Here is a 14,005-nt window from a genome sequence, read left to right as displayed (position 1 = left end):
TAGAATGCTCTTTTAAACTTTAATTCACTATCAATTTTGTAAAAGAAAATAAGGGTGAGAAAGAAAAATCCCTGTGTGTCTTAATAGATGATGTTTAACACATTGGCAAGGAGAAAATATGTGCTTGAAGAGAAATCCTGTGATTTTAGGTCAATTATACACTTGGGAGGGGCAAATCCTGCTGGTTTTAAGTTTGTTGAAATGCTCAACTCATTTTTCACATGTTTTTGGTTTATTTTTTACTTTTAAGATTTTTCCCATTATTCGAAAACCCGATGGGACTATAATAGAACTGGGAAATGTAATCCATATGTTTTGGAGCCTTTTTCAATTAAACCATCAAATTACTATCCAAAATATTTAATAATAAGATGTCTTTTACAAACATATATACTCAAGAAAATAATGCAAAATTCATAGGATTATTTTAGTTATATGTTTCATTTTCAATCCCTTTTCTATTAAATGGCATATCAACAAAAATTCATAATAATATGCTATTACTAGTAATGTATAACTTTAAAACTATCAAGCATACTCTACTATTATGTAGGCAAAAACTTTTGTTCTATCAATCACCAATTCACTACACAAACGTAAATACTGCTACAGTGAACAAACCGAATTGGTACAAAATATACTCAAATGTACTCAAATATGTTGTCCTTCTACTGCTGTCCTTAAAAATTTTTGGGGGGAGGAGGAGGGTAAATAATATGAGAATTTGGTATTGGTGGTCTAAAAATACCTACTAGATAAATTCTTTGTTTCAATATGAGTTGGAAGTATAATATTTCATTCTCTCTCAAGAATATTTCAGAGAAAAGTTCTCTTCTTCACTGAACAGAACCATGTATTCCACATCCATGATATATCTCTGACTTCGAGCAGGCTGTTTAGGGGAAATAATATCATGTGGTTGGAAGAGACTTGTGCTTTGTCTTATGCATTCATGACAGACACTGTTGGATTGCACTATTCTCTTATTGTAGCTGAGGCAAATTAAGCTCCCGTCACTGAATGAGTCATACTAGGGGTTTGGCTTCACTAGTAGTTTTCTTTTTCCTAACTGTACCTCTGGCTGGGTATTGTAATATTTCCTTTTCTTAGCTAAAATTGAATGAAAGAATTTTAACAAATGTGTCTGACACTAACGATCATTTACTTAAACATTTCTAAATCTGAATGCTTCTATAAACTACAGATGGTGGGCAAGCATAGCAGAATTTTTTATTTCTAAACAAGTATATTTATTTGCTGCAGTAGCAGAGAAACTTTGACCAAACATTTACAAAAATATATAAATTACTAAAGAAACATTCTTAAGCATAATGCATATATTCATTTATGCATAAACTTTTCTATAACCTATATCATCATGAATATATTTTGCATTTGAAACAGTTTCTAATTCCCAGGGAACCTACATTTTTACCATTCAACTGTACTATAGGTACAGAATATTAATGATGTCACATAGTCATTATTTCAGAGTAGCTGCACTGTATCATTTCCTGTGTTGGAGAGCTAAGACACTTGCTGTTACTAGTGTGTGAGTTGAGTATGTAATTGCATGTGTACTGCTACTGCTGTGCAGAGATAATGTGGTCTCTCTATGCAAACACAGAACGCAGCCATATGGCTTAGATTCTGGAATTGTGTATTATGAAATCATTTGCAGCTCCACCCTGAACGTTCTACAAAGAAAAAAACAACAGAAGATATATTCACAAGAATTTAAGAGTTCTTTGTGTAAAAAAAATAGACTGTTATGTCCTAGAAAGAGCATAGACCAGTATTCCAATGGATGGACTGTCATTGTTGCTATTTAAATGAATTATCTAATCTTCCTGACCCTAAAGTTCTTTATTCTAAAAGAGGTATCAGCTACTAAACTTTTATATACATTTGTTAGAAAGTGGTTGGAAATAATAGACATGCAAAAACACTTGGTAGAAACCTCTGCCATCATACTGCTATATGTAAAATGGTACTTGACTTCATTATGGTTATTCACTAAAGGTTAATTACAATCAAAGTAAAGGTCAAATAACATATTACGTTCCTCATTTGACAATTTATAAGAAGCCACAATTTTTTAAGACTTTAATTACCAAATGTGTATTTTAGCTAAATTGAAATTCTGTACAAAAGAAAATTGAGAGAATACTAAGTATAGTGCATGTCCATGTTTTCTGCTGCCCTATTGACAATGGTCAAGCTATGGGAGTATATGGTTCAAGGAAGACCCTGACAATGACAGCAGAATGTATTTGAAAAACGCAAGGCTAGAAAAAAAGCAAAAAGGACTAAAGTCATGGCTAAAGTAGGAGAGTGCTTACCTACCAAGAGCAAGGCACAGAGTTCAGTCCCAAAAATTACCACACACGAAAAAGGAACAAGTGAAATGTAATGCTCACGCATATACACAGAAACAAACCTGAATATGTAACATAAAAAGAAATGAAGGTACCCAGGAGGTGAAATTATTTGTGATTTCATACATTTCTTTAAGAATAAAAGCATAACACAGCTTGCCGGGTAGATTACACCATCTTTTGATGACATTTATCGTGTTACTGCTCTTCACTGAAGCACACTTTCTACTTGCTGTACTTACCCAATCTGTGTGAACTCCAGCCCAAATACATTTTTACCTTGTTTTCTTCTGCTACCAATTCCTGCTTCTTCTGAAAGACTTAGAGTGTTATTTTTGCCTTGCTAGGTTTTAAGTGCTAAAATCTTCTTACTATTTCCATGGAGAAATAATATTTCAGCTTTTGTCCTTTCCCTCTTTCTATTTTTATTATACTTCCTTTGTGGGTTCTTCTCCAGTGAGTTTGAGTACACTTTGCCACTGGTCTGAGAAGTGAAATTGTGGTGCCTTCTGTGTGGCAGCTCCTTGAGCTACTTGTATCCTCACAGCGGCTCTGAGGTAGGCTGTTTCCTGCACAGCACTGTGCAGATGAGAACTTTGAGCTGAGAGAGTGCCTGTGCCCAAATCACAGAACTAGGACATCCTCTGTACAATTGTAGCCTCAGAGGTTTGACACAAATATTGTGTGTTTGAGTCTTATACTCTAAATTCTTACTATCATTATCATTATTCTCTTACTTTCCTAAACTCTTCCTGACATGCTTTGTAAAAGAAGCTGAGGATATGCTTTAATAATCATGAGAAAAATCATAAGAAAGCAAAATGGATCATCCTGGAAGGTAAAAATTACTAAAACAAAATTAAAATTATGCCTAAGTTATTTTATATAGATAGTCTGATTAAAACGCACACTATAATTTCCCTAACAAAACCTTTTAAACTTTTCAGACAGTGTATTGTTGAACATGAAGAATTTCCCATGAAAAATAACCCCAGTGTTGTCTGAAATATAAACTTCATTTTTGTAGCAATGTATGGAATTGAATTGAAGTAATTAATTTAGCTGTATAATGAAAGCTTTTTAAGACTTTATACTTTCTTTTTATGAGACTATTAGGATTGTTGTCAACATATAGAAGTTTAATTGAAAACTCTTCACTTAAGTCTTTTTCCTAGTATGTATTATTTCTTTTCACCCATGAAGCCTTCTTTCAACTCCTAGTGCGTACATAAAAAGATAGTATCCATGTTTAGAGAATTGCATAAGGAACAAAATTTTGTGGTGGAAAAAAGTTAATTATCTAACAATCTCTCAGAATATCAAGCAAATATAATATATACTTTCATATATTTAAGAGAGTAGTAAGAAAAACAGGCAAAGGACAGCTTAATGTGAATATTACATTTTTAACAAAATAAATTAGCTGAAAGGAAAAATGTAGAACAAATAATTTTGAAATTGTTTGACTTTATTGAGGAAATTATGTCACCATCAGGGCAGATAATCAATGTCCAACTACATTTAATCACATTTCAGTTTTTATTTTTAAAAGTCATTATTAGTAGATCTAATCTGAAATATCAAATTAAGTATTATTTTAATTACCCTGACTTTGCTTTATCATGAAAAGTCAACTGTCCAGTGGGATGTAACAGTATAGACTTAGCATCCTTGCACAGCCCAAGCTGCCTTGTCCATTCCTCATCTCCTAAAATTGCTCATTCATAGTTTATATTTAGTGTAGGCTAATTTTATTTGAAACTACTTAGCATTTAAACAATCTCAGTTCTTATGTCAGTGTATAAATGTATTTATTCAGAAGAAGCCGTTCAGAGAAACAGTAATCCAGACTTACTCTACAGTTCCCCAGGAAATTTTTAATATGTTCAATATTTATATTCAATATATATTGTTGATAAATAATACAATATATTAAATGAATTGATTAGTATACAATCATGTAGAACATTTTTGACATTAAATCCTCTATTCATCTTAGCCTAAATATAACATTTTCAGTGAATAATCATTTATAAACATAATCAACAGCGTTAGATCAATGACATCAGAAACGCATTTACTCCAAAACTAGAATTATTTTGCCTGACTTTTACAGAATTTCACAGGTTAGAAGAATGACATCAGTTAGGTAGTATTAGCTATTTGGAATCATGCCATGATAATTTATTTCAAAGGGCATAAAGTATTCTGACTTCCACAAATTTTAGAAAGGCATTTATAATAATTATACCTAAAACTAGATATGATATGTTATTCCACTCTGGCACTTTTTCTATAAAGATGAAATTTTAAGTAGAATGAAAAATTCTTTTTTTTCTTTTCTTTCTTTCTTTTTTTTGTTTCATGTTAGTGTGAGAGGACAACAGTGTTGCCTGAATACATCTACATTTTAAATGAGAATAGAGTGTTGTCTAGTTTGAAAGGAGGTCAGAAACATGGCAATGTAATTTAAACTCATTTGAATATATTTAAACACATTGCATACCTGAATTCTAAAAAGTTATTTCACTCTAGTTTGTGTATAGACATCTATTTTCTTCATATAGGTTGTTGGGACAAGCAAATCCCATGAAGTCCAGATATTTACAAAAAAAAAAAAAAAAAGAGTGAGAGAGAGACCAGAATCACTAATAAAAGCCTTGTAACTTTTTATGAAATACATACTTCGTATGTTGTCCTTTGTATAGGTGTCTCCTAAGTTCAATGAGGAGTGAATAAGAATTAGAAATGGAAAACGACTCAACCCCATTCAAAGAATGTGGCTGAATTTTCACTGAAACAAATGAAAATAATTCTCTCATTCATCTCTTGATGTCTTGTCATGGGCCAAATAAGCTCCATTCATAATGAATCTCACGGAAGACAAACTGTGTCCAAAGGAAATAATTGTAATGAATTGAAAACCATGTGTATATTCGAGTGTTTAATGTATCAAACCTCAAAACGTCATCACAGAGCCTTATTTCTTAAACTGTTTTGTCTAGAGGCAACCAAATGTTTCAGCTATTTATCTGTTTGAATTTGAATTGCACAGGAAATTATGTACTTAATGAAATTATAGTTTTTACAAATGAAATTTCTCAATATTACTAGACAATAATCATTGAGTTATACATGTGTAATTGCAATAAGATGGTTTAATTCAATATTTAATATTAATGGCATAGTTTAAAAAATTTAAGTGGGATTTCACAAACTTTCTATTGCAACACAAAGTTGCAGATAGTGAAAGTGCAAATGGAATAATATAGGTCATCATCTTTGCAGGTAGAGACACGCTATTTAGACATCATCTGCTCTATCGATGGACAAACAGAATCCAAGCTTAAATCAGATTCTTACCGAAGACAAGAAGAATTCTTAAACTTTGCATTTTTGAAGTAGGAATTCTGTGAGTAGAGCTTTTATTAGTCTTCTCTCATTTATTTTGGGAAAGAATTTGACAATAAGAATGGAGCCCAATTCCCACCGTCAACTTATTTTTCCTTTCTTTTAATATTCTTCAGTATTTAGATGAGTAAGAGGTAGAGATATGTACCAGACGCCTGGTCCAAACCTGTGTTTACATAATAGACCCTTTGCCAGACCTATATGCAGGAGACCCGGTTATTTAGCACGATTATGAGAATGGCAAACAGTCAAAAGACCTTTCCTCAGTTAACTACGATGCCTCTGATTTTCTCTGTGCTAGAAGTGGCTTCACACAACCTGGCTTAAGACACAAATACCTGGAAGCTGAAAAATTAAGATTTAGGACATTGGAGTACTGGTTGATGGAGAAGACAGATTGGGGTGAGTTGAATAGTAATGAAAAATCTGCTAACCATCTCCAATTGTGAGTTCTTTCATTCTGCATAAAATGTGATTCATTCTGATATTCATGGCTTTTCTTAGCATAGCCTATTCCATATCAAATCATATTTGTTCCTTTTCATTTTGACTTTCAAAATATGTCCCATAATTAAGATATCTATGTGCTTATTTTGTTCACTCAATTCTCCATTCTATTAATTTCTCTTACAATGAGTTCTAACTATAATTTGCTACTAAATAAGCAGTGAAAAATCAGCAATGAACAAATAATGATGGTATCCTTACAATACATAGCAAATTGACTTATTCAAATATAGCAGTAGAAACTTTGTTAGCCAGATCCATTGCAGGAACAACCAACCATCAAATGTCACTATCTTATATAATAAAGCAGTGTATATTTCTTGTTCAAGCTACATGGAGCCTAATATCACCTGCAATCTTCAAGCATATATTTCCATTTTAGGGTCTAGACTGAAAGCAGGAACAAATGGGCTTGGAAATTTATTAGTATGTCTTAAATTTTTTTCTTTTTTTCTTTGTTTTTATTGTTATGTTGGGGTACATGTCATGATGTACCCCAACATAACAACTATATATCATAGTTGAATTACCCTTTTATTCTCCTTCATTTTCCCTCCTCCATTCCTGAACTAGTTCCAACAGGTCTCATTTCTCCATTTTCATACACAAGTACATAACATTTCCACCATATTCATCCCCTACACTCTTTCCTTATATCCTCCCCTTTCCCACAAGTGCCAGCCCCCAGGCATGACCTGTTTTACCTTCCTGTTCTCTATTTTTGAAAAAAGACATTTCTAAGGTAACTATGCAGTGTACATCATCCCTGGTCTTAGTGCATTGACTAAAACACATCTAATAGTGGGTTCAAGAAGCAACATTGCAAAGAATAGTCTATCCATAATGGATCATTTGAACTCTAAGACAATGAGCAGCAATGTATAATCTCATTATTATAAAAGAGGAATAAATAACAGTCTACAATAAAATGATTTAGCATAAATATCTACTTCAGTATTATGTCTACAATGTCATCCTACAAATAATTTTTAAAAGTTGGTTCAGCTTTTTATTATAAACAATAATGCTTTTACATTACTAGTGAACCTTAAAGGTGATAGCCGTCACCATTAGGACTTTAATTACTTAATTATTTCATTTATTGCAGCTACTTTTATACTTTCTTTGGCATTTTATAAATTATTCTCATTAGCAGAAAAATGGATGACGTGATTTCCTATGCTAAAGAATGATACATACTTAAAAGCATATTAATCGGTTATTTTGGGGAATTTCTGTCAGAGGGTAAGTAGAACTGCAGATAAATGGAGACTACTATGTATTGTGCTTAGAAACCTTTGGACTTTCCTCCTCCTCCTTTTTCACGTCCTGCACTTTCTTCCAACAATGTGCTGGTAATCTGTGCTCCTTTCTGTTCCATGAATACCTGCATTTTCACATTTCCTCATTTTCTGTTTCAAGACACTCCTTCACTCCTGTGTCCTTTCTCAATAAGAACTCTCCTCTCCCTTTGTTGTAGAAATAACCACTATGATATCACTCATTTCACTCACAGAATGTATGTGTCCTACATAGTGACATAATCCGTGATTCTCTCTCTCTCTCTCCATATATATATATATATATTTATACATATATATATATAAATATTTGAAGCATTGTGTTTTGATGTTTGTTCTGTCTTCTAGAAAACTTACTCATGGTGGAGAACTCTTTGTACTTGTTTGGGGCAAGATAAGTAGAACCTATCTGTCACAAAACAACAAGGAAACTTTATGAGAAGTGCCTCACTAGGGTGTAAACATAGAGTGCATCTTATATAAATGAGATGGTTACAAGGGCAAGGGCAAGGATCTTAGGAGACTACTCATTGTCATATATGTGCTCTGAATTTGACCAAAATGTCTTTATGCATCCATGACTATAAATATTGAGAGTTAAGCATTTCAACATGTCTCCAGCAATTTGAAATGCCCAGAAAATCCAGGTTTGTGATGACTGGCATCATTGCTGGCCTTTGTATAGATGTTAGGGGCTGTGAGTCTCACTGGTCTAAGTCATATCCAGTCATCTGAAGTAAGACCACATTGTACCTGTGCAACATTCAGGTTAATGTGTTCACTGTAATCCAAGCATCTGTAAAATTTTGAAAAAGTGTAAACTTTTGTGTTTTTATAATTTGTTTTTCTTTTTACAAGTATTTTTTATTATTTTGTGTTGGGGGTACATTGTGACATTTACAAAACTTCTTACAATATATCATAGTTGATTCACCCCCTCCATCATTCTCCTTTATCCCCCCCTTCCTCCCATTCCGGGAACAGTTTCAACAGGTCTCATTTTTTCCATTTACATACATGTGGCACTGTAAGAGCACCGTATACAACCTCCTACACATTCTCCCTACATACTCCACCCTCGCAGTGGTACCAACTCCATAGTCAGGACCTGTTCTGCCCCCCTCTTCTTCATTTTTGTAGGAAACAAAATGACAGTTTTGTTTAAGTTAGCCACACAAGGAGTTTCCTTGTGACATTTCCTTGTGAGATATATTCAGTTCATATATACATCATAATCAGAATTGTTTCATCTCTATTTTTCTCCTTTCTATTTTAACCCCCTTCTTATGGTTATTTCAGCAGTTTTAAAAATTCTATATTCTGGTATAGGAAGTATATCAACCATATTCACCTTCTTCACCTCCTTCTTTTGCCCTCCCTCTGTCATTAGTGACCTCCTCTTAATATGACCTGTGTTTCATAATATTGTTTGTATTTGTATTATGTTTATATTCCATATATGGCTAACTTCACTTAAGATTATGTTCTTCAGCTCCATCCATTTACCTAAAAACAACAAAATTTCATTCTCCTTTATGGCTGTACAATTTCTGTTGTATATAAATACTACATTTTCTTAATCTGTTCATCAGTAGTGGGGCATTTTGGCTGTTTCCCTAGCTTAGCTATTGTGAATAATGCTGTAAGAAACATGGATATGCAGGTGTCTTTATTGTAAGCTGACCTACATTCCTTTGGGAACATCCCTAGGAGTGATACTCCTGGATCATATGGCAGTTGCACTTTTAGTTTTTTGAAAAACCTCCATACTGTTTTCCATAGAAGTTGTACAAATTTATATTCTCACCAGCAGTGTATGAGTGTTCCTTTCTCTCCACATCCTCGCCAACATTTGTTCTTGTTTCTTCTTGATGATAGCTGCTCTAACAGGAGTGAGGTGGAATCTTAATGTGGTTTTGATTTTCACTTCCTTTATGGCCAGGAATGTTGAGCATTTCTTCGGGGACTTTTCCCTTTGCAAAAACTCTGTTCAGTTCATTTGCCCATTTCTTCATTGGTCCATTGATTTGGGGGCAGCTTAGTTCTTTGGGTTTCCTGTATGTTCTGGTTATTAATCCTTCATCATATATAAGACCGGCAAAGATTATCTCCCATTCTGTGGGCAGCCACCTCAGTGTAGAGACCATTTCTCTTGTTGTGCAGAAGCTTTTTAATTTTATACAGTCTCATTTGTCAATCCTTTCTCTTAGTTCCTGAACCATTTGAGTTCTATTGAGGAAGCCATTGCCTATGTCTATTAATTCCGCTGTATTCCTTCTCTTTCCTGCACTGCCTTCAAAGTTTCAAGCCTTATATTGAGGTCCTTAATCCACTTTGAGTTGACACATGTAAAGGGTGAAACACATGTTGTAGTTTCAGTTTTCTGTAGGTAGATATCCAGCTTTCCTGGCAACATTTGTTGAAGAGACTATCATTTCTCCATCATATTTTTTGGGCATCTTTACCAAAAATCAGATGGGCATAGCTATGTGGATTCATCTTGGGGTGTTCTATTCTGTTCCATTGGTCTTCATATATTTTTCTGTGCCAGTACCATTCTGTTTTTATTGCTATAGCTCTGCAGTATAGTTTGCAGTCAGGTATTGTGATACCTCCAGCATTGTTGTTTTGCCCAGTATTGGCTTGGCTATTTATGATCTTTCAAAAGAAGCATTTTAATTTTAATAAAACCTGCTTTTCAAATAACTTATAATTTTATTCCTTGAATTATTTATTTTAACCCTAATTTACACAAGGAGGAACAACTTTCATTAGGCTCTTTAAGAGGACATGCATTCCTATGAGTGTTGCAGATGTTGCAGGTCACATGATCATGAAGGACATCATTATGGAAAATGGAATAACAAACACCCATCTTTCTCTGAAGCATGAATTCTAATATTGGTATTTGTTTTCTAACCATAATTGATAATGATGTGCTGAAACCACAGTGCATTATTTGTGGAGAAACATTGGTTAATGAAGGACAAAGTCATCAACACTTAAGTGGCATTTAAATAAAACATAAACAAATAGGTTAAAACCAAAAGATTCCTTTACTTTAAAAGATATTAAATTAAAAATTCTGCATAAGCAAATATTCAACATTTCATATATAAATATTTGTGGTATGCAGGCTTTTGTTTAACAGTAATTTGGTGTGATGAGATAACAGCGAGCATACGTAATTACTGATTTCAGAGTGAAATATGGCAACAAAGGTATTTCCTTGGGAATATACAGGGAATACAGGATGAATCTGTAGTAAATAACACTGTACAATGTCACTGTCTATTCAGGAGCTGAGTGATGATTTCTAAGACCAATTCACAGAGCAAGTAAATCTAGCAAAGCGTTTTGAATTGCTACTATACTAATGCACAGATAATGTTAATGGCAATTTTTTAGTATATCACAATTTCAACATGATATTGTTATTAGGGAAATGCTTTTTCATTGTTAACTTAAAATGACTAGGTTTAGCTGCATAAAACTATGAATTGTGAACCAATGTAATTTGAAGATTAAGTTCTGTGTAGGAGTGCATTATGAGCAAAAACATTTGGGAGTAGTTACTCTGATATAATTCTTGAAGCAAAATACAAGTTAGTGCATGGTTTTCCTTTATCAGGATATTCTTTCAATGGATAAAATGTCAGCTTAAATAAATGAGTGGTTCCTGGCATAGTAACATTTGTGAGTTAAGTAAATGCTGATACATCAAATTCAAGATTGTTTTGTTTATCAAGTAGTAATATGGAAGCTGAGCATACATTTACATTATTGTATTAAGAAACATAATGCTTATCAAGAAGAAAAATTCTGTTGAAATAATTTGAATTTTTGAACAAACTCAATGCTTCACTGAATAAGAAACATATTTGGCTCAACTTTTTGGCTCAGAGTTGCTAGCTTGTCTCATATTTTATGTGCGTTTATTGCTGTTAGTTGTCTAGGTAGTGTAGGACTGAAACAAATTTTTCAATGGCAGACAAGATCGAAAGATTAAAAAAAAAGGTGAAACTTAGAGGTTTTATAGAATCTATATGGATTTTATGGCATGAATGAAAATTATCAATGAAATGATAATGTTATTTATAACTACAAGAGGTTATATTCAAACATTTAATAAAATATTTAGAGTTTTATTTTGGGGGCTGAGCGAGTACCTTATGTCTATAATCCCAAGCAATGGTAGATGGGTTGTAGTAAGGCCTATCATGGCAAAAGCATAAGACCCTATCTAAAAAACAAACTAAAAGCAAAAGGACTGAAGATGTGACTCAAGTGGTGGAGAACTTGCCTATCAAACATAAGATACTGAATTCAATCACCAGTATTGGAAAAAAAAATGTTCCTCAAAATTATATACACCTAAGGGTTCATTGTTCTGGAATCATTCTCCATGAAAGATAATTCAAATTTAAGATTAAGAATAAATTGATTGAATTAACCAGTGTTTACTGGTTAAACACTGAAGATAAGTTTTGAAAAGCACCATCACTTAATTTAACACAAGTTAAAAATAAATAAGATAGCATGATGAATTAACTTCAAAGATTCCTGTTCAATGTCTAGGAATATAAGCCTGGAAGCAGCATTCTTCACAATAAGCATCATAAAAACAAAATGGAGAAATGGTGAGACAGTCCACATCTTGCACATTGTTGCGAAAAAAACCTGAGGTCAAACATGTTAACAAAGAAGAAAACTACATTTATCAAGTCAAGATCTTTAAATATTTATATAGAGTATTTCAACATGTATATAAGTGTTCACTATCTGAACTCACATATTTTCTTTAATTTATTTATGACTGCAGAAGAGAAGTGTCATTTAATGACTATGTTACATTTGTATAACCAATAATAAAGATCTCTACAGTATTTCGCTATTGTCATATCATTCCTCTCTAATTTCCAACATCCGTCCTCTACCCCTAGAAACCAAAACTTTGTTCTCCATTCTTATGATTCTGGTATTTCAAGAATGATGTATTTATAGTTTGTTAAGGAATATCAATTAAAATTGACAAAATTACAGAAATGGAGAACAGATTTTGCCATGTCTGCATATATATCCTCAGAACTTAGCATTAGTATATCTAAGAAATATCTGTAATGTCATATTCATTGCAGCATAATTTACAATAAGACCTACAGTCAATCTAAATATCCATGAATGAATTAATTAAAGAAAATTTGGTGCATATATACAATGGAATAATATTGAGCCTTAAAATGAAGGAAAATGTGTCATTTGCAATGACATAGAAGGACCTGGAGGACATTGTACTAAATGAAATAAGCCAGGTACAGAAGATAAAAACCACATTTTCACTTATATGTGGAAATCAAAACAATTCAATTCATAGAAACAGAGCCTAGAATGGGGTACCAAAGGCTGAGGGTAAGAGGAATGGAGAGATATTGGGGCAAAGACACAAAGATGGAGCTAGACAGAAGTAATAAATAAATCATAAGTATTTAAGGTAATGGGTGTGTTAACTTGCTGCATCAAAACTTGTGTACTGTATATCATAAATTACTATACATTCCATAATCATATGTGACTCACAAAATAAAAGCTCTAAAAATAAAGGAATGAAAACAATATTTTATTAATAAAATAATGAAATGTGGTTTTTTTTAGTTTCTTTTTTTTTCCCCACTCAGAATAATTTCCTTGAGATCCATTCGAGTAGCGGGGGTTAGAACTCTAATATGAATTTTTGGGTATCATCTCAAGTGAAGCTAGCCAGGTTTAGAAAGTCAAAGGCCACGTGTTTTCTCTCATATGTGAAATATAGACCCAATACAAATACAGGTCACACTCAGTGGAGGTCACATATGAGAGACGAAGGGTAAAAGAAGGAAGTTATGAAGGTGAATATGGTTGATGTACTCTCTATATAAAAATGACTATAGAGTTATTAAACCTTTTTTTTTTAATCAAATTTTTAAAAAAATTTTGTTATTCACACCTGCATACAAAGCTTGGGTCATTTCTCCCCCCTGCCCCCACCCCCTCCCTTACCACCCACCCCGCCCCCTCCCTCTCCCCCCTACCCCCTCAATACCCAGCAGAAACTATTTTGCCCTTATTTCTAATTTTGTTGTAGAGAGAGTATAAGCAATAATAGGAAGGAGCAAGGGTTTTTGCTGGTTGAGATAAGGATAGCTATACAGGGCATTGACTCACATTGATTTCCTGTGCGTGTGTGTTACCTTCTAGGTTAATTCTTTTTGATCTAACTTCAGGGATCATTTCTATAGTTTGTTATTAAACCTTTTGAAATCTCCATAATAAGGGGGAATAAAGTAGAAAGGAGGGAAATAGAGATGTGCTAATTTGGATTATAATACATACATACATGGAAATATCATAAGGATATTCCCTGTATAGCTA

At 33.1% G+C, this 14,005-nt stretch overlaps 1 long non-coding RNA gene across 9 annotated transcripts in view; it reads left to right on the top strand.

Annotated features, from left to right (window-relative positions):
- LOC141423210 (uncharacterized) overlaps positions 1-14,005 on the top strand; it is a 171,074-nt gene that overhangs the window by 146,830 nt on the left and 10,239 nt on the right. For all 9 annotated transcript variants that reach the window (XR_012447888.1, XR_012447890.1, XR_012447882.1 and 6 more), the window contains 2 exons: positions 5,667-5,790; positions 6,091-6,191. This is a non-coding gene — a long non-coding RNA (uncharacterized lncRNA). The remainder of the gene's footprint in view (positions 1-5,666; positions 5,791-6,090; positions 6,192-14,005) is intronic.

Source organism: Castor canadensis, chromosome 5 (genome assembly GCF_047511655.1).
Source record: "Castor canadensis chromosome 5, mCasCan1.hap1v2, whole genome shotgun sequence".
Lineage (NCBI taxonomy): Eukaryota > Metazoa > Chordata > Mammalia > Rodentia > Castoridae > Castor > Castor canadensis.
This window is presented reverse-complemented; position numbering and strand designations above follow the sequence as displayed.